This window comes from Cupressus sempervirens, chromosome 9 (assembly GCF_028749045.1).
Source record: "Cupressus sempervirens isolate cs-2001-9-10 chromosome 9, ASM2874904v1, whole genome shotgun sequence".
Taxonomy (NCBI): Eukaryota; Viridiplantae; Streptophyta; class Pinopsida; order Cupressales; family Cupressaceae; genus Cupressus; species Cupressus sempervirens.
In genome coordinates, this window is record NC_143126.1 from 418,012,451 (window position 1) to 418,032,298 (window position 19,848).

A 19,848-nucleotide genomic window follows, 5' to 3' on the forward strand; every position below is an offset into this window, starting at 1 on the left:
CCAACTCACTTGTACATGATTTTTCTCAATCATATAACTAATTATATATTCTTCATATTAGTTACTATCAGTGTTTTTCAGGCATTCTATAAAATAGTTCACATGCCTTGCATATGATATGACATTTTGCATGCATCCTGCACTCTCTCTCATCTGGCTAATGATGGATTACGCAAAGTGATCTGAAACCATGATGGTAAAAAACACATAATAAAATCTAAAATGAACTTGCACTACAAATGGATTGTGGAAATATGATATTGGTAAAATTGCATGCATGTCTACCAAGACAATCACAACTTAAACATATATTTGTCCTAGTAGACATGCATGTAAAATTAACAATATTAGATTTCCACAATCCATTTGTAGTGCAAGTTCATTTTGGATTTGATTGTCTGTGCTTTTTAGAATCATGGTTTCAGATCACTCTGCGTAATCCATCATCAGCTTGATGAGAGAGTGTAGAATGCATGTAGATCACTCTGTGTAATCCATCATCAGTCGGATGAGAGAGTGTAGGATGCATATAAAATATCATATCATAGGCAAGACATGTGAACTATTTTATAGAATGCCTGAAAAAAATTTACACCTACTTGTTGGTGGAAATTTCCACCTTCATTGGTCAAAATTTCCACCAATGCTTGGGTTTTTTCTACCTTTGTTGGTGGAAATTTCCACCAATGCCTAAATTTTTTTCTACCTTTGTTGGTCGAAACTTTCACCTTCATTGGTCAAAATTTCCACCAACGCCTAAATTTTTTTCTACTTTTGTTGGTCAAAATTTCCACCAATGCCTAAAAATATCGACCAATGGGTTGGTTGAATTTGGTTGAAAATTCGACCAATAAAGGTTGAAAAATGAACCCAAATGTACTAGTGATCCACCAATCTAAATACAACAAGAACTAGTTAGTATTGTTACAAAATTAAACAAATCAAAATAGAAAGATATCAAGTTACATTCATCAACACCACTAGATGACAAATGGTCTAAAAACCAATAATTATCTCATAATGGAAACATTTATGCCAACTTGGTTTGTATCTCAATTATAAAAAAACCATCCAACATTCTTTCTAATGGCAGGCTTTGATAGTATCAAGGGCATAATGAAGCACTTTGCAGCAACCATAAAGGAAATCTTCTAGTTTGCCATATGCTAGTTCAAACTTGGATATATCTTGCTAATCTAACAACATCCCATCATTAAAAGTGCCAGAAGGGAAAGAATATGCAAACATTTGTAGATCAGCATAAGATCCATAATACTAAAATGTACTTGTAATATGCACTTGGAGATGATGCATAGAACTTCTATCTACAAGAGTCATTCTTTTAAAATTCCTACAAAAATAACAAAGTTCTAGATACAAGAAAACAATAATGTGCTACTCATCTTGCATCCTATGCCTTCCCACACCTGAGATATTAATATCTTTAATTTATGAAACAATACATGCTGCCACTAGAATCTCTTCAAATTCTCAAGCTACCAACTAGCAGCTTGTATAATATTTTTGCACTTCGATTCTCATTCAGCCACCTAAAGCTACAAGAGCCTCTTCTCATATAAAAAGAATGTTGCCTTTAAAAAATTAATTTATGCCTCTTAAAGCTTGATTCTATTCTAGCCTATGGTAGCCTCATGATCATATATATGTATGCCATAGAGATGTGTTAAGGAGACCTCATACTAAGATAGCTCTGTAGTCTACTACTCAAACATTAGTAAACTCTCACAAAAAAAAGATTAGACTTCACTGTCAGAGACTAAAATTTTACAGTAGAAAATATGACAATTATACTTATAGTTTAATAATAGGATGAGCCACTACCACCTAAGTATCCACCACCTATGCCACAACTTGATGGGGACACAACCCAACAACTAGAATAGACACAATAGAAAGGGAAAATATATTAATTGAGAAAATAAGCTGGTACAAACAGTGTAGAGAAAATAAACTCAAAACATGCCCTGCGGGCTTACAATAGCATAAATCTGGAGAATATTTCTCCTTTTAGCACCTCCTCTCAAGCTCCAATCCGAACTGCCTTTTACAATGCCAAAAATCTCCTTAAATAGACCCTGGAGGGTTAAGGACTAGGAGTACATTCTAGAAAGTGCTAGTAGGCATCCACCGACAAAATAGAAGGTTCCGGAAGCTGCGTTAGAAGTCGGTGCAATTCTAGAAGAATCCAGAAACGGTAGTCGAACTTCCGGGAGGCATAACTTTTGAACCGTAACTCCGATCGACGAACCGTTTACATTTTCGGAAAGCTCTCGAAGCGCTCTATAGCCCTATGGACTAGCTTCGCTCGTCCCCCATTTTTTGACCCTTTTCGAGGTCATTTAATGCCCCAAATCTGACTTTGAAGCATTCTTAGGGGGTCTCCAAAACCCGAAAAACTGCAATAACTTTCAAACCGTGGGGCCTTTTGACCTGATTCTTTTTCTGGAATGCTCTAAATCTCGATTACATTCATCTGGCCAAGTCACACCTTCTAGGTCACCAAAATGATGGTCAAATTGCATGCTCCTATTTTTTTGGGATTTTTAAATGCACTGATAGTTGAACTATGAGAGTTGGAACCTTTATTTGAGCCAAATGGGTATCCAAAAATGCAAAGACATAAAATAGAAACTAAGTCTAAGTACATTTTTTTGGGTGACACAGGATTGCCCTTATACCTCTGAATGCTCCTGCATCAGACACCCAGGGTAGATTGAAAAGTGACCCTGTCACTTTATGGATGGTAGAGGAAATCCCAAATGGGAAACCTCAGCTGCTGAAATCCAAGTTGAGTCTTCGATCGGTCGTCCTTTCCATTTGACCAAATACTCTTCATACTGCCTGTTTCTGGTACTCCTACCCACACGATGATCTAGAATGTCTTCTATCTCCTCCTTCTTAGAAGCAGGAATTGGACATGGCTCTAAAACCATCTCCTCATCAGTACCATCATCATGATACTCTGTCAAATCTGCAATGTTGAAAATGGGAGAAATGTGAATACCATCTGGCAGCTCAACCTCATATGCATTTCCTGAGTTATGTTTTTTCAAAATTTTGCAGGGACCAAATTTCTTCATTTTCAGCTTGTTGTAAGTACCCACTGGAAATCTTTCTTTTCGTAAGTGCACCATGACAAGATCCCCTACTTGGAATTCCTTATGTCTTCTCCTTGCATCAGCCCTAGCTTTATACTCTTGATTCATCTTGATAATGTGTGCTTGAACCTCCTCATGTAGACGCTTGATGTGTTCAGCAAATTCTTCAGCTTCAGCACTTGTTCTCTCCCCTTGTTCTATCTTCCTCAATTCTGGTGCAGTCCTTGGGCTATTTCCATATACAATTTGAAATGGTGATTTTCTAGTACTCCTATTTACAGAGTTATTATAAGCAAACTCTGCCTGTGGTAGAATCAAATCCCATCCCTTGGGCTTATCTCCAACTAAACATCTCAGCAAATTGCCTAGACTTCTATTTACCACTTCTGTTTGGCCATCAGTCTGTGGGTGATGCGTGGAACTGAATTTCAAGTCTGTTCTCAACTTCTTCCATAATGTCCTCCAGAAATACCCCACAAATTTAGTATCTCGGTCAGAAACTATACTCCTTGGAAGACCATGTAGTCTTACCACCTCTTTGAAAAACAAGTCTGCAATATGGACATCATCATGAGTTTTGTGGCATGGAATGAAATGTGCCATTTTGGAGAACCTATCAACCACCACAAATACTGAGTCATTACCCCTTTGTGTCCTTGGCAATCCAAGAACAAAATCCATACTTATGTCCTCCCATGGCCTTGATGGAACAGGCAATGGCTGATATAGGCCAGTATTTTGACTAAACCCCTTGGCAACTTGACAAACCTGGCAACTCTGTACAAACTTCTTCACATCCTGTGTAATTTGGGGCCAAAAATAATGTTCTCTAAGAATGGCAATGGTCTTATCCCGACCAAAATGTCCTGCCATCCCTCCACTGTGTTTCTCCTTAATCAAATTTTCCCTCATGGAACTCCTTGGAATGCACAATTGACTACCTTTGAACAACATGCCATCCTGAATCAAATAGTCTAACCACTTGGTTCTATCTACAGCAACAGGTTCTTTACAAGCTTTCCATGCTTCAGCAAAATCAGGATCCTCAGGGTACAAATTCTTGAGTTCATCAAACCCAACTACTTCAACCTGCATTGTTGTAAGCAACAATTGTCTCCTACTTAATGCATCTGCAACCCTGTTAGATTTTCCACTTCTATGCTTTAACACAAATGTATAACTCTGCAAGAATTCTACCCACTTCATATGCCTCTGGTTCAATTTACCTTGGCTATTTAGGTACTGTAATGCCTGATGATCAGTATACAAAACAAATTCCTTTGGCAACAAATAATGCCTCCATTTCTTTAAGGCCTGAACTATCGCATAGAACTCTTGATCATAAACAGAATACTTCTTCTTTGCATCATTCAATTTTTCACTAAAATATGCAATAGGCTTACCTTCTTGGCTTAATACAGCCCCAATAGCGCTACCACTAGCATCACAGTCCACCTGGAATACTTTTCTGAAATCTGGAAGTGCCAACACAGGCTGCTCAGTCACCTTCTTCTTCAGCAATTCAAAACTTCTCGCAGCTGCTGCAGTCCATTTGAACTCTTTTCTATCCCCTCTTATTGTATCAGTTAGAGGTGCACATATGCCACTAAAATTCTTAATAAACTTCCTGTAAAAACTAACCAGACCATGAAATGATCTTACCTCAGTAGCAGACCTTGGAGTAGGCCATTCCAAGATGGCTTTTACCTTCTCTGGATCCATTTTGAGACCTTCAGGCGATATAACAAATCCCAAATAGACTAACTCCCTTTTTGCAAAGACACACTTCTTTAGATTAATTAACAGTTTCTCTTCCCTTAGCCTTTCAAGGACACTACGAATATGTAGTAAATGTTCTTCCAAAGTCTTGCTGAAAATTAAAATATCATCCAAATAGACAATAACAAATTTTCCCAAGAACTTCTTAAGTACCTCATTCATGAGCCGCATGAAGGTGCTTGGGGCGTTCGTCAATCCAAAGGGCATGACTAACCACTCATAAAGACCCTCCTTGGTCTTGAAGGCTGTTTTCCACTCATCTCCTTCTCGAATCCATATCTGATGATAGCCACTCTTCAGATCTATCTTTGTGAAGTACTGAGCTCCACTCAAGCAGTCCATAAGATCATCCATCCTTGGTAAAGGAAACCGGTACTTGATGGTTATCCTATTTATAGCTCGGGAATCTGTACACATCCTCCACTCTCCATCCTTTTTTGGTGCGAGTACTGCAGGTACTGCACATGGACTCAGGCTCTCTCGAATCAAGCCCTTCCTCAATAGCTCCTAAACCTGTCTATTTAGCTCCTCTGTTTCAGTAGGAGTCATCCTGTGAGCAGCCTTGTTAGGCAAACTAGCTCCTGGAATCAAATCTATTTGATGACTGATTTGCCTTACTGGTGGCAATCCATCTGGAACATTATCAGAGATAATATCTCCAAATTCTCCTAGTAAATTTGAAACTTCCAATGGTATTTCACTACTACCTTCTTTATCTTTCCTAGGAATCAAAGCATAGCACATACGCTGATGTTTCATGCCATCTAAAAACTTCCTTCCATCAACAAGACAAATCCTAGCACTGCTACATACCTTTTCACCTTCCTTTTTCATGGGCTTCAATTTGTGGCGAACTCCATCCTTTGTCAGAGAGTATGTGTTTGCATGTCCATCATGTATTGCATGTCTATCAAACTGCCATGGTCTACCCAACAATAGATGGCAAACATCCATCGAAATAACATCACAAAGAACTTCATCATGGTAACTCCCAATTTTGAATTTTACTAAACATTGTTCACTTACCAGGACCTTATGATCATCTTTTACCCAAGAAATCCGATAGGGCTGGGGATGTTTCTCCCTCTTGAGCTTCAGCTTAGAGACCATCTCTTCTGATACCAGGTTATCAGTACTACCACCATCAATGATCACATCACAACATTTATCCTCACACTTGCATCTGGTACGGAACAAACTCCTCCGTTGTCCTGGTTCATTCTCACCACTTAGTAGGACTCTTTCATTTACCAAGGCCTCTCCTCTTTCTGCATCCTCTGAATGTGATGATTGTGCATCCTCATCCACATGAGCAACCCTAGCTTGGCCCTCAGCTCTCCTATCTGTCCTTCCTTGTCGTTGAGGGCATTCAAAGGCACGATGACCTTCTTCATTGCAATGGAAACAGGTACCACGGAAGCCTCCTCTTCCTTGCCCACGTCCTCTACCTCTTCCTCTTTGATTTCCAAAGTCTTGATCACGGGAGCGGTTGAAACCCTCATTCCTCTGGTTCCTGCTAGTACCCTCATCTTCATTTTTCTTTTGAGTTTCATTGCGACCTCCAGATGATCTACCGCTTCCCCTTCCTCCTTGACCACGCCCTCTTTGTCTTCCTTCAAACCTTTTACTCAGCTTCTCTTCAACTCGTAGGGCAAACTGGTATGCATCTTCAATGCTGGTCATTCTTACCAGACTTAATTCCTCCTGGATGCTAGGTCGTAACCCACTGATATAACGAGCAACCTTCTCCTTATTTGCTTCTGCATGCCCTGCTCTAATCAAGAGTCGATAAAACTCCTCTGTATATTCTTGGACTGATCTTCCTGCTTGCTTTAACCCATGCATCTTCTTAAACAGATCAAGCTCGTAGTCCACAGGAATGAACTGCTTCTTTAATTTGTCCACCATGCGATCCCATCTTGTGATCTTCTCCTTTCCTCTTCTAAGTCTTTCCAATTGAATCTCTTGCCACCAAATTTTGGCATGGCCTTTCAGTTTGGCCTTTGCAAACTTAACCCTATCTGGGTCCCTTATATCCTCATACTCAAAGTATTCATCCAGTTCATTGATCCAATCGATCAACTCATCTGGTTTCAAATTTCCCGAAAATATACCCACTTCAATTGTAGGTCTTTTCCCAAACCTAGAAATGGCCCTAAAAAGCCTTTCCTCTACAGGATTCAGAACTTCCCCGTCAACTTCCATTACTTCCTCTTCATTGTCATCCTCACTATTGTCATCTGCGGCAATATTTGCTCCTCTACGAAGCTCCTCTTGCAATGCTTGTACCTGTCTCTGGAGGGCTCTAACCTCCTCAGGATCAACAGCTCTAGCCCTTCCACCATGCTCTCTTCGTGGAGGCATCTTCTCACTCAAACCCACAACCACACAGTCCTGGTGCAAACTGCCTCACAGTCGGCGCTCTGTCTGCACACTCAGGAAAACCTGGCTCTGATACCACTTGATGGGGACACAACCCAACAACTAGAATAGACACAATAGAAAGGGAAAATATATTAACTGAGAAAATAAGCTGGTACAAACAGTGCAGAGAAAATAAACTCAAAACATGCCCTGCGGGCTTACAATAGCATAAATCTGGAGAATATTTCTCCTTTTAGCACCTCCTCTCAAGCTCCAATCCGAACTGCCTTTTACAATGCCAGAAATCTCCTTAAATAGACCCTGGAGGGTTAAGGACTAGGAGTACATTCTAGAAAGTGCTAGTAGGCATCCACCGACAAAATAGAAGGTTTCGGAAGCTGCGTTAGAAGTCGGTGCAATTCTAGAAGAATCCAGAAACGGTAGCCGAACTTCCGGGAGGCATAACTTTTGAACCGTAACTTCGATCGACGAACCGTTTACATTTTCGGAAAGCTCTCGAAGCGCTCTATAGCCCTATGGACTAGCTTTGCTCGTCCCCTATTTTTCGACCCTTTTCGAGGTCATTTAATGCCCCAAATCTGACTTTGAAGCATTCTTAGGGGGTCTCCAAAACCCGAAAAACTGCAATAACTTTCAAACCATGGGGCCTTTTGACCTGATTCTTTTTCTAGAATGCTCTAAATCTTGATTACATTCATCTGGCCAAGTCACACCTTCTAGGTCACCAAAATGATGGTCAAATTGCATGCTCCTATTTTTCCGGGATTTTTAAATGCACTGATAGTTGAACTATGAGAGTTGGAACCTTTATTTGAGCCAAATGGGTATCCAAAAATGCAAAGACATAAAATAGAAACTAAGTCTAAGTACATTTTTTTGGGTGACACAGGATTGCCCTTATACCTCTGGATGCTCCTGCATCACAACTCAAATACAAAGATGAGTAAAAACCTCCACCAATTTGAATACAATAGGAACTAGTTAATATTGTTACAAAATTAAACAAATCAAAGCAAAAAGATATCAAGTTACATACACTAGCACTAATAGATGACAAATAGTCATTGCTAGAAACCCCTCGAGCTTGAGGGATAAAACTCAGCCACACCAAAAAATATCTCTTTTATTAAATAGAATAAGTTTGAGTATAATTTTTTCAACTAAATACACTATTATCACATGAGTACAATGTTATCAAATAAATGCATGAGTACCATTTGCCTAAAAAGCTTATTCTAAAGCCAAACTCTTTCCTTACCTAATAGTTTGATCTTCATGTTTTCATATTTTTCCTATTCTTGGCATTATGAAGCCAATATTCCAAATACATTTTCTTTGTGAGACTCTTATGCCTATAATTGTATGCATTCAGATTATTTGAAATGGTGTAGAATTGGCAACATCAAGCCAACTTTGTAAAAAGCATATAGAAGGATGGCAATACAGAGTCTCCCCATATTACTACTTCTATTGTGACATTTGAAGGATTATATAAAGCTACTCATAGATTTAGTGTATTTTTCAGCTAGTAAACCAAACAATCCTTACTTGTGCAATAGTTTTGGTGACAATAAAGAGATTATAAGTGATAAGCCAATAGTGAGCTATATTTTGTAGTAAAGTGTCAACTAGGAGCTCAAGATCAATGGCCTCCTACACACTCCATTTAAGCAACTTGGTAGATTAGTTGAAAGGTTATAATATCATATTGCAAACTCAATAATTTGGTCCTTGAACCATCAATTGCTCATCTATTCCATCACTATGCAAAATATAAACTAGAAGATATTGAGAAGTGCCTCGAAAAGTATCAGACGATGGGATGATGTTTCATTTGCTTGGAACTATAAAAAGAAATAGAATATCCTAAAAATTATAGGCAATGTCCAATAGATCAATGAGAAGCTCCATCTAGATGAGCATAAGTCCTTTTCCTTGTGTTTATAAAATATTTGCCCCTAATTTCATTATGGACATTGATTTTCAATGTGGTCATGTGCACTATTCCACAAAGTACTATTTCCAAGCATCCATAAACATATATCCTACTTTATGACAATAGATGCTTCCCTAGGTGTGTTATCTCTTACACTACATTTCTTGGTGTGACAATGCAAAAAAGGCATTGGCATGACTAGGCTCTAAGATCTCTTAGCTCCCCTTCAACAAACCTCCACAAGATTTCCCTTTCACACATACCACTTGATACCTCCTAGTATACTTTACTTTCCCTCCCACCCTGCCATCTACATGTTTGACCATGGTCAAACACATCACAACCTCTATTTTCACATTGAGAAAATGTAGCATAGGAGATGACAAAACAAAGGAATTAAGTTAGTATTTATCTTCATCAAGAAATAGGCATGCACATGATAGTTTCTAAACTATAAATTATGTTGTCTTCAATTAGAGGTTGATGTGGGTTTTGTTTATGGATGCATAAAAATCATTACAACTGCCAACAAGAGGAAGGAGGAGCTCAAGTAGTTCATATATGGGCTTTCATAGCAAAAGTTTGGCATTAGATCCTTAGAGAGAAATATTAATTGAAAACAAATGGTAAATGATTGAGCTTTTTAAGCAAGAATCTAACTCTGAAACCAAGATCCAATCCTAGACACAATGAAGCCAAAACAAAAGGGACCAAATGAATTTGGTTCAAAAGACAACCCTTAATTATGGTAATGAAGCCAAGGGTGTGTTGATTTTGTGGTCAAAAGAAGATCAATTAAAATTTTAAAAACAAAAACACATCTTCAAAATATCAATCTCCCAAGCATGATTTTAGGGTTCAAATCCCCAAGTTAATATGGTAGCATCCTCCATGAATAAAGGTTGATTGCATCACGTGATCAAAATATAAGTACATTTCTAGCTAGTTCATTTTAGCTCTCATGAGATTATTATGTTGTTTTTCCTATCTATTCTAAAAACCTTTCATTTTAGTTCTCTAGAGGCAATTAGATTGATCCTCCTTATTCTAAACTAGTTCACTTTCCAGTTCCACTCATTGCTCTATATCATCTTCTGTTGTAATACTTTGTTTCTTGTTGAAATTATATGAATACAAGTTAGGCAAAATTGCCACGTCTTCATTCTTGTAATCTATTATTTCTTTGAAATGAGTAGCTAAGAGTTACAAGTTTCTTCACACACATTTGTTATGTTTATATTATTATTTTGCATTATTTTCTAATGAACAATACTAATCATTTGTGGATAAAAATGGGAAATACAGGTGTTGCAAGTGGATTGTTTAGTAGGATGCAATTTGTGTATGCCATTTATTGGTTGTGTCATTGTAAGTCAACAAAACAAAACCAAAGGCTTCAGACCACTTGAAATATTTATTTATTATATGAATACTGACCAATCCATCTTTGAAAAATTCCCCTCAACCCATACACAACTTCTATGGAAAATCTCAGTGTTGTAATTTATCCTTAATTATTGTACCTTTTCACCACACATATAAAAATCACAAGGGGAACTAGTCATGCTATTAATTTCACAAGCCTCATCATAACATATGAGTATTTCTATATGCTTTATTCTCTAATTTAACTATAGAAGCACTTTGACCAATGTATCGCAATGGGTTACTTGCCTTGGGCTTGCAGAGTCTGTGATGTCCCCATACTTAAACCAATAATAATAAAGCAATTGTGCACTTTGTGATCAAGGGGTGGCAATCCTTGAACAACAATAGTAGTAGAAGTTAGAATAATTAAAAGTATCTACACATATATGTTAGTAGAAGAATAAGATGTGGAAAGCTATGAAGTCTAAAAAATAAGACTATTACCCTAATTGCATTAGGAAGAATAAGGGTTAGTTCCATTTGATGACCCCCTTCAAGAAGGACGGTGAACATTCTATACATCTTCATTTTCATCAGCATCAGACACTCTATGTTGTATGGCTAAACCATTGAAAAGGACAGTCAACATTACATCTTCAAACTAGTCATCATGTAAACTATAAAGCAATAACCATCACAAGATTATCCATGATCAAATGGCAAAGGATCCTCAGCATGACATCTAGTATTGAGCAATCATTCCTAGATGAAGGAAAGTACTCATATTAGAGAATCACAACTATGGATAAATTGTCATTTAGAACTATTTTCACTAGTAGCTAAGATATCAATATGCATCATACATGGAAGGAGTTGAAGAATAGTCAATACACATCAACATCATGAGAAGAAGTGATTTGGTTAATGAATCGATTACTAAATCAATATGGAGTGATACAAAATAGAAAATGAGGAATCCATAATGGATATTCTAGTTCCAAGGTGTTGATAAGTATGATAGCTACTATTAAGACCAAAAACCAATGATAATTGTTCAATGATCATATGTATGTCCAATGATGGTCCATGATTACTATGTAATAGGATGATACACAAATCAAGAGAAGTTGTATCAATAAATATAAATAATCAAGAGGACATCAATCAACATATGACTGAGCAATAATAAGCATACATCACTCATAATTGATACCAATATGGAGGAATAGTAATTATGTTATGATAATGATTAAGTGAAAAAATGACAAACTTTGAGATCTATTGAACCAATGAACCATAGTATTATACTACCTCATGCACATTGACTAGTGATATTATTACTATTGGCATCCAATAAGGAGAATATTATAATCAATAACTAAAGGCTGATTAATTATTGAATGAAAGGATGCAAATATAACAAGGAAAAGGTGTGTCTAGAAATGATCATGAAGGGATAAAATCTTCATTATTAAAAAATGTTATACTAACTGATCTTATTGTTAGAAGACTTATAACGGAAAGGTGCGATTAGCAAAGGAAATGAAGGGACACAAGACATGTCCCATACAATGGCACTCCTCACTCAAGGATGCAGATATAAGAAAGCTTTTCCATTGATCATTCGAAAATACAATATAAATTAGACAAAACACAAAATAATTTAACACAAATGTCTTATATTCATTTAAAGAGGTTCTTCTAAATCTATTTCTTCTTTTAGTCATTTTATATTTATTATTCCTAGCTAAAAGAAATGAATATTTCTATGTTTTGAATCTACATGAATAGTGCACAAATTTTATTCAACAGAGATATGAAGAATACTCGTGATAGATAGTCATTGTCAGTATGCTCCAGAATACTGTCAGCTGGCTTGTTCTTGCATGTTTTGATTGTCTCCAAGTAATGAGCACACTCTTCCACACTACAATCTCCAAACAAAAATCCTAATTAAAGACAAAAAAAATTCTCCCAATTAAAAGAAAAAAAATTGCATAGGTTATTTACAATAGGAATAAGGGGCAATATATCCTCAAAAGGTGTGATTAAAAAAGCACACATAATGACATTGGTAACTTAGATAAATTGCAATGAGATATTTCCTCAAGTGGCATGTGTAGAAAATCAAACATTAAAATCAATAGAAGATTTATATTTTCTACAAGAATATCACTAATAAGCTTATTTACATGTATTTCAACTTTAACTATCTCTAATTCATACATAACATCTTGGTGCTAATATCTAACCAACACATTATTAAAAATAAGTCCAAATAAATGATTTTTACTAGATTATAGTAGCATAGAGAAAGTAGAGGTGTCCTCACAAGGAATTCACTCTATTTCAGCATATGCAAAAAGAAGGCCTCCAGCTTGATCAATTTACATCTGTTAGTGTACTTATAGCCTGTACACAAATTTGGAGCTCTACAATAGGCTATAGATATCCATGAAAGCAAAGACATCTTGTGAGATGTTGTACTACCCTCGTATGAGGAAGGGTAGATAAGGCATTTGAACTATTTGATAGAATGCCTACCCAAAATGTGGTTCTATGAAATGTTATGATTTCAAGCTATGCACAGAATGGGTTTCATGAGAAAGCTTTAAACAATGAAATGCAATAAGAAGTTATAAAGATAGACTTGGTGATCTTTCCAAAATCCTTCATGCCCAAGGAAATTCAAAGATTTGAAACTGGGTATAGAAATCCATCAAAGCATGAAGAATACAAAGATGTTGTCAAATATTGTAATTATAACTGCTCATGTAGACATATATGTAAAATTTGGAAGCATAGACAAAGCACATGAGTTGTTTGATAGAATGCTAGATGTGTTCTTGTTGACTACAATGTTTGTAGATTATGAAAAAAATGGATTTATTGAAAAGAATTTAGAAACATTCAAGGAAAGTTTTATTGTATGGATATATTTACTTGGTTCTTACAGATTTCAAATTAATGTAGGCTTAGGAGTATTCACAATGGATCTACCTTTTAACCCAATTCTTAAAACATATTGAAGCAAAGTGCAAGCTCTACCCATGAAAGAAATTGACTAGGAAAAGCTTCCAGCCCAAATTATTGGTGAATTGATTAATATATAACATGGAAATATAATGAAATCTCAAAGACATGATACATCAGTAATCTTTTAAGGCTGTCAATGTTGCTTGAGCTTCAAACCCTTTTGATATGCCAGTAGTAGGTAGAGGAAGGGGGCAAGGTCAACTAGATTCGCTATCCCTTTGTCATAAGAAAAGCATAAATGCTCGAAGAAAATTCAAGTTAGGGTAGAGGATATGGCAGGTCTTGGACAAAAAGTCCCAATTATTGATGTAAAAAATGCAAATAAAATGCAATAGGATGCAAAGAAACCATAGGATCTAGTAGAAAGTGATCATAAGTGAGCTATAGAAGTACCATTAAGTCTCAATAATCTAATAGTGAGAATATAGACAAAAGTGGACCACAATCTGCTTTTAATGATACTGTAAAAATAAATCATAGCATTTAATAATATTACCAAATCAAGTATTGATCATTGGTCCTGATTCTTCCATGACCCAACAGTTAACGTGGTAAAAGTATGTGCACATTAAGATCCAACCCATAATCAACATCTTCCACAAAAGCAAAGGTAGCATTAGAGGAAGTAGTAGATATGATCATCACATGAAACAACATTTGGCGGTCATCTGGTAGTCCCAAATTTGATAAGTCTGGTATCTAATCGCATTCTCTTCAAAACCCTTGTAAAAACACTGAAAACCTGTGCGCATGAAACAAAAAGTGAAAGTGAGGAATGTTTCTCTTTTTTTAAAAAAATGTATAAGCCTCGTGTTGGTCAAAATTTTGACCAACACCCCCATGTTGATTAAAATTTTGACCAACATGGGGCTTATATGTAAAAAAAGAATTTTTTTGCCTTAAAATTTTGATTAACATAAACTTATTTAGTTAATGGTCAAAAAATTTTGTAGAAAAATGAGGTTAAATGTAGTAGTGGTCTTTTCTTTTGAAACTAGTTTTTCCCATCTTACCAATCTAACAATTTTTGCATAGACCCATATCAGATTTCTTTAAGCTAGGAATGCCTCATACTCTTCTACTTTTTCTTATGTTGACCAGATTATCAAAGTTCACATGACATAACCTTTTGTGCCATAACTAACTTTCTTCTACTTGAGCAATAAAACATGAACTTTCGCTGATATCTAGGTAGAATAGATTACATTTTGTTTGTTTGCAAGACCCAACCAGATTTCCTTTTCCATCCAATAGTTTGGCCTTCTCATTCATGAATTCTACCTTGAATCCAATGTTATTCAACTATGCCACACTCAGTAGATTATGATTTATTCCTTCAACCCAATAAGCATTGTTACATCTAAGGTCATTTGTTAATGAGATGCAACATTTTCCCTTTATGCAAAAAAGTTCATTGTTTCCAAATCTCACACTACCACCATCATAATGTTCCATGTGTTCAAATTTTGTTCTATCACCAGTCATATGATGTGAGCAACCACTATCTATAATCCATGTATCATTTTTTCTAACATGAGAGATAAGTGACATTTTATCTCCTTCATCATTAGATTCATCTTTTACAGCAATATATACCATTTTATCTTCACTATTATCTGAATCTTTGGCCATAAAAAAATATTTCTTACCTTTTTCCTTGTAGTCCTTGTAGTTCTTGAATTTTTTTTTCCTTTGAACTTATTGCTTTTATTTTCATCTTTGTCTCTATTTGGGAACCTTGCAATAATGTGTCCAAATTCTTCACAAGAAAAGCATATTAGAGGAATATTACCTTTGTACTTTCCTCTTCCTTTGGAATGTTTCCTTGCAAGTAGGGCTTAAACAACTTCAAGATCACTGTCTAAACTTTCTTCCTCTTCCTCACTCTTTGATTGATTGGCTTTTGATTTCTTACCCCTTTTCTTGAGTGAAAGCTTGGCTTCAAATGCAAACTCAATACTGTTGAGTTGTCGTTTTGCACGATGCTTAACAGTAGGAATCCTTTTGAACTCCCCTCTTGAAAAGTCAATCTTAGGGATCAACTCCAAGGTTTTGGGCAATCTTGTGACCTACTAGAATCTTCTTAGTTGAAGATAAATGTCAGTGTTCACAAGGAGGCCTTTTCTAGTTCAAATAACTTTGGATAAGATGTAGAATTTGTTTGTTGCTTCAAAATAATAAACACACAAAAAGAACTATTTTTTGTATTTTTCTATTTTTTAATGAATGTAATCTAATAATGCAACTAATATGAATTCCTAATTTAACCAAGTGGTTATTAAATAAAATAGTGAAGATAGGGTGACAAGAAGTTTAAGAAAATAACATGAGAGTAAAATCCTAACAGACATAAGCTACGAAAAATAACATGTTTGCAAGCTAAGCCTTTGAAGAAATTGATAGGTAACCAATAAAAATAGGACCAAAAATTCCTTAATTTCACTAATGCAATCATCGATGGGAATTTAGTAACCATAAGATGTTTCACTTTTCATCAAATTGCAAGGCCACAAAAAGTGCACTCATGCGAGATGCAAAGCTATGTAGGAACAATTTGATGATCTCTTCTTGAACTAGGTACGTCAGCAGAATTCATAAAATTGTAGAAAACACCAAAATTAAGAGATTGCACAACTAGAAATAATGCAATAAACTTTTGGTTCAATTAAATTCTATGAACATACATTCAAAAAATATAACACACTTAGGAAAGATTCACTATGCCCCGATTGCAAGCACCAAAAGCATATATTATTGCAAAATAATGGTGGCCTTGATTATATATTACAATCTCATATTTATAAGAAATCAAATCTTTAATTTGTGTTGAGAGTGAGAGATATCTTCATGTACTCATATGCTTCTAAATTAATAAAAAAAACTAATTATGTACAAACTGACTCTCTAACCGGTGCTTAATAGGACTCCATCCATTTTTATATCATTAATTGGATGCATGAGCCTTTACATGTCATAAAACAAAGAAATTATGAGAAAATAAGAAGAAGAGAGCCTTTAGTTGATGTAGAAGTCTTTGGAAGTGCTGAAAATAGAAGTTCCATCTTTACTGGGTGTCTGTCAAAGTTGATCTACTGTCAGAATGTGTTTTTTATGCATGGAAAGCTCTAATTTTGGAACTAGCAGTTAACTGTCAGCGCACCTCTGGAAAAGTGCACCTCAGAAGAAAAAAACCTAGTGTACTAGCACACCTCTGATTCCTTCAAAATCTTCCAAAATACTTTTTCAAAAAGCACACTGGCACACCTAGTGTAGCAGCGTACCTTAGAGATCAAAAAATGCAAAATTTCACAAAGTGTCAAAATTGAAATTCTAGCTTATGGGTTTTGTTCCCCTTTAAACTAGAGCTATGTATGGGTATTTGCCCTTGAATTTCTCAATTATCTTAGTGACTTGATCTGCATCCAGTAAATCTAAGGCATTGCATTTATCCTTTACTTTATGCCTGTAGTTATCCACTTCTATACAAGTTTCTGCAAAATCCCCAAGTTTTGTATCAAGCTCTAACAAAGCTTCCTCTATTCTAAATTCCTACCAGATATCCTCATCATTAGAAACTTTGTCAAAAATATTTTGAAATCTCTAAACTACCACCTCTACAGGTATTAACTTTTCCCATGCATCATCTTCAAAAATGTCCAAAAATGCATCATTATAATGTCTCTTAGCTTCCAAAATTCGCTCTTGGGCTTGGTCCTTGAGCCTGCAGTCTTCATGTGTAATGTCTCTATTAATTTATTACTATCTATAATCTTCTCTATCTAATCATCTTTCTTATCTAATTCCTTAGTTGTATATACATCCATAAGCATCTGATACCCTTGGCCTTTGATTGCCTGTAAATCTTTCCCCCAGGTATGCACTTCATCCATAAGACCAAAATCTTGATTCAAAATTGCCACTAGTTTATCTACATTCTCCTACATAACTTGCAATAATTTAAGGTTCCCTTGGATAATTAGTATGCCTTTCTCCTCAAAAATTTCCTACCATTGTTGAAAGGCATTCAAAAATTAGTCCAATTGTACTACTCCCTTATCCCTTCTTTGAATTGTTGCATTTAAAGTCTCTTCGGGGTTAGTGGGATCAAAAGGGCCAAAAAAATTTCTCAAATATCCCTTAAGGATCTCATTCTACCATTGAAGTGTTATCAATTCCACCCCATCCTATTCTAGGCTTCTAAAAACTTTCTTCATCCTTATAGTAACCATTAGCTTCACAGTTTCCAAGGTTGGCTTCCCAAGCATGACGTTTTGAATATGATAATCTCATGGAGTCTATTCTTTGACATTTGATTGTAGAGGATGGATAGTTACATGAGAAAAAAGGTCTTAATTTTGATCACTCATAATGAAGGCTAATGGTTGTGCATCTTTAGGAGGTGAATTAGGTTTCCTTAGTACTTCTATTAGTTCCATTCTATCCTCCTCTTCAATGGCAAACTATTGTTTCTTATTTTTTATCACTTCTTTTCTTAGCCACCTTGGAATATGTTACATAGGGGACTTTCCTTTAGAGGATGAAGGATTTTTTTTAGGTACACTCTTCCCCTTATCAATCCTTTCAAGAGCCTTCTCCCTTTGCAATATATTTGTGCTACAAATCTTTGTATCTATGGAACCCATAGTTCTCACCTCTGTGTCCTAGGAAGTTTGTTGAGATTGTTCACCTATTTTCCCTCTTATAACACATCATTGGTGGATACTTGTTGTGGTTCTTCTTCATGTTCCACCTAGACCTATTCAATTTCTATGCCTAGAGGAAGAGGGGTAGCCGATCCCTTGTCTACACAAAATGTGACTTGTAGCTGGTATTCTGAAACTTCCTTAGGTCCTTGTTATTTAGGGGGCATCTAAGTCCAATCCTCCTCTTGAGGTTGATTGGTGGGTGTGTCTCTAATTTTTTCCCCAACCAACTCAGTACCCATGAGCATAAAGTCAAAATCTAACATCTCAAAGACATCAGTGCTCTCTACATATTGTTCATCTATCCATTGTTGCATCTCATCCTTTGATGTAGTAGTCTGTAGGGGTTCATCCGGGATAGATGGTGGCATAATTGTAGAGCTTCTCCTTCATTCTTACTCTATAGCTCTAGCTAGTCAAGTCCTCTAGCTCAAAGGTAAGTTATCTTTTTCATCCTCATAACCCTCTTCTTCTCCCTCTTCTAGAATAGGTTTGAGAATTAATGGAAAAGGGATCACTTTCTTGATCACCTTTTGTCTCCTCTTCATCGAAGTCTTAATTTTTCTTCTTTTTGTCACTAAGGGGAAGGCTTGTTCTACTTACCAAGGTGGGAAAAGCTCTTGTACTCAATTTCTACTTATGTTTGGCCTCATGCAACTAGTAGTACTTGAGTATCACCTTGACCTAGTGCAACTTTCACATTCTTTGGCCCTTGTGTATTTTCCTCTCCTTACTGTGGGGGTGCTAGAATCTCTCCTTCTTTAGGTTTAGCTCATTGAGGATAATTCCTCTTTCTCTTGCCACTACCTCTACCTTTTTGAGCTCTATAATAACCAACTAGCCTATTGATTTGGTGCACCTTTTTTGGCCTTATTGGTGACTGAGCTGAAAAGGTAGGCACAATGACCTTTTTCCCTCTACCTTTGGTTGAATGGCCTTGTGAATGGAAGATTACTATTTCTAGAATTGGATCAATTTTGAAAGGTCTCTTGATCCAATCCTATGTTATTTTGATGACATGCCTTGCCCTATGTTTAATATCTAAGTTTTCTTTTCTGTCAACCTCATTATTCATAATAGGTCGTTCACCAATCTTGTCCCTATTGAACAAAGGATCAAGTAACTCCTCCATATCTTGTTGAAGTATCTTCAATGAAATATTTATCTTCAAGGCCTTTTCTATCAAATACAAAGTCATCCTACAATAATCCCTGATATGGACATCGTAGTCATTTGTCGCATTCATCCAATGATCTTCAATGGATTCCTCATGTTGAAATGGTTTGTGCACCAAGTACTATACTCTCCTGATATTATCAAAACATGGCTAAGGAGAATTTTATTCTTCCAAGGGATATTGATCCCATTCACATTCAAAAGAAGAGATATCTTAGTATCAATCAACTTGAAAAGGTCCTATAGTCATAAGCTACCTCCAACATGTTTTATGCTACTTTCTAACTCTATCATATGTAGACCAGAGTTGTCAAGAGATCTCCAAGAGAATAATTCTACCACTAGT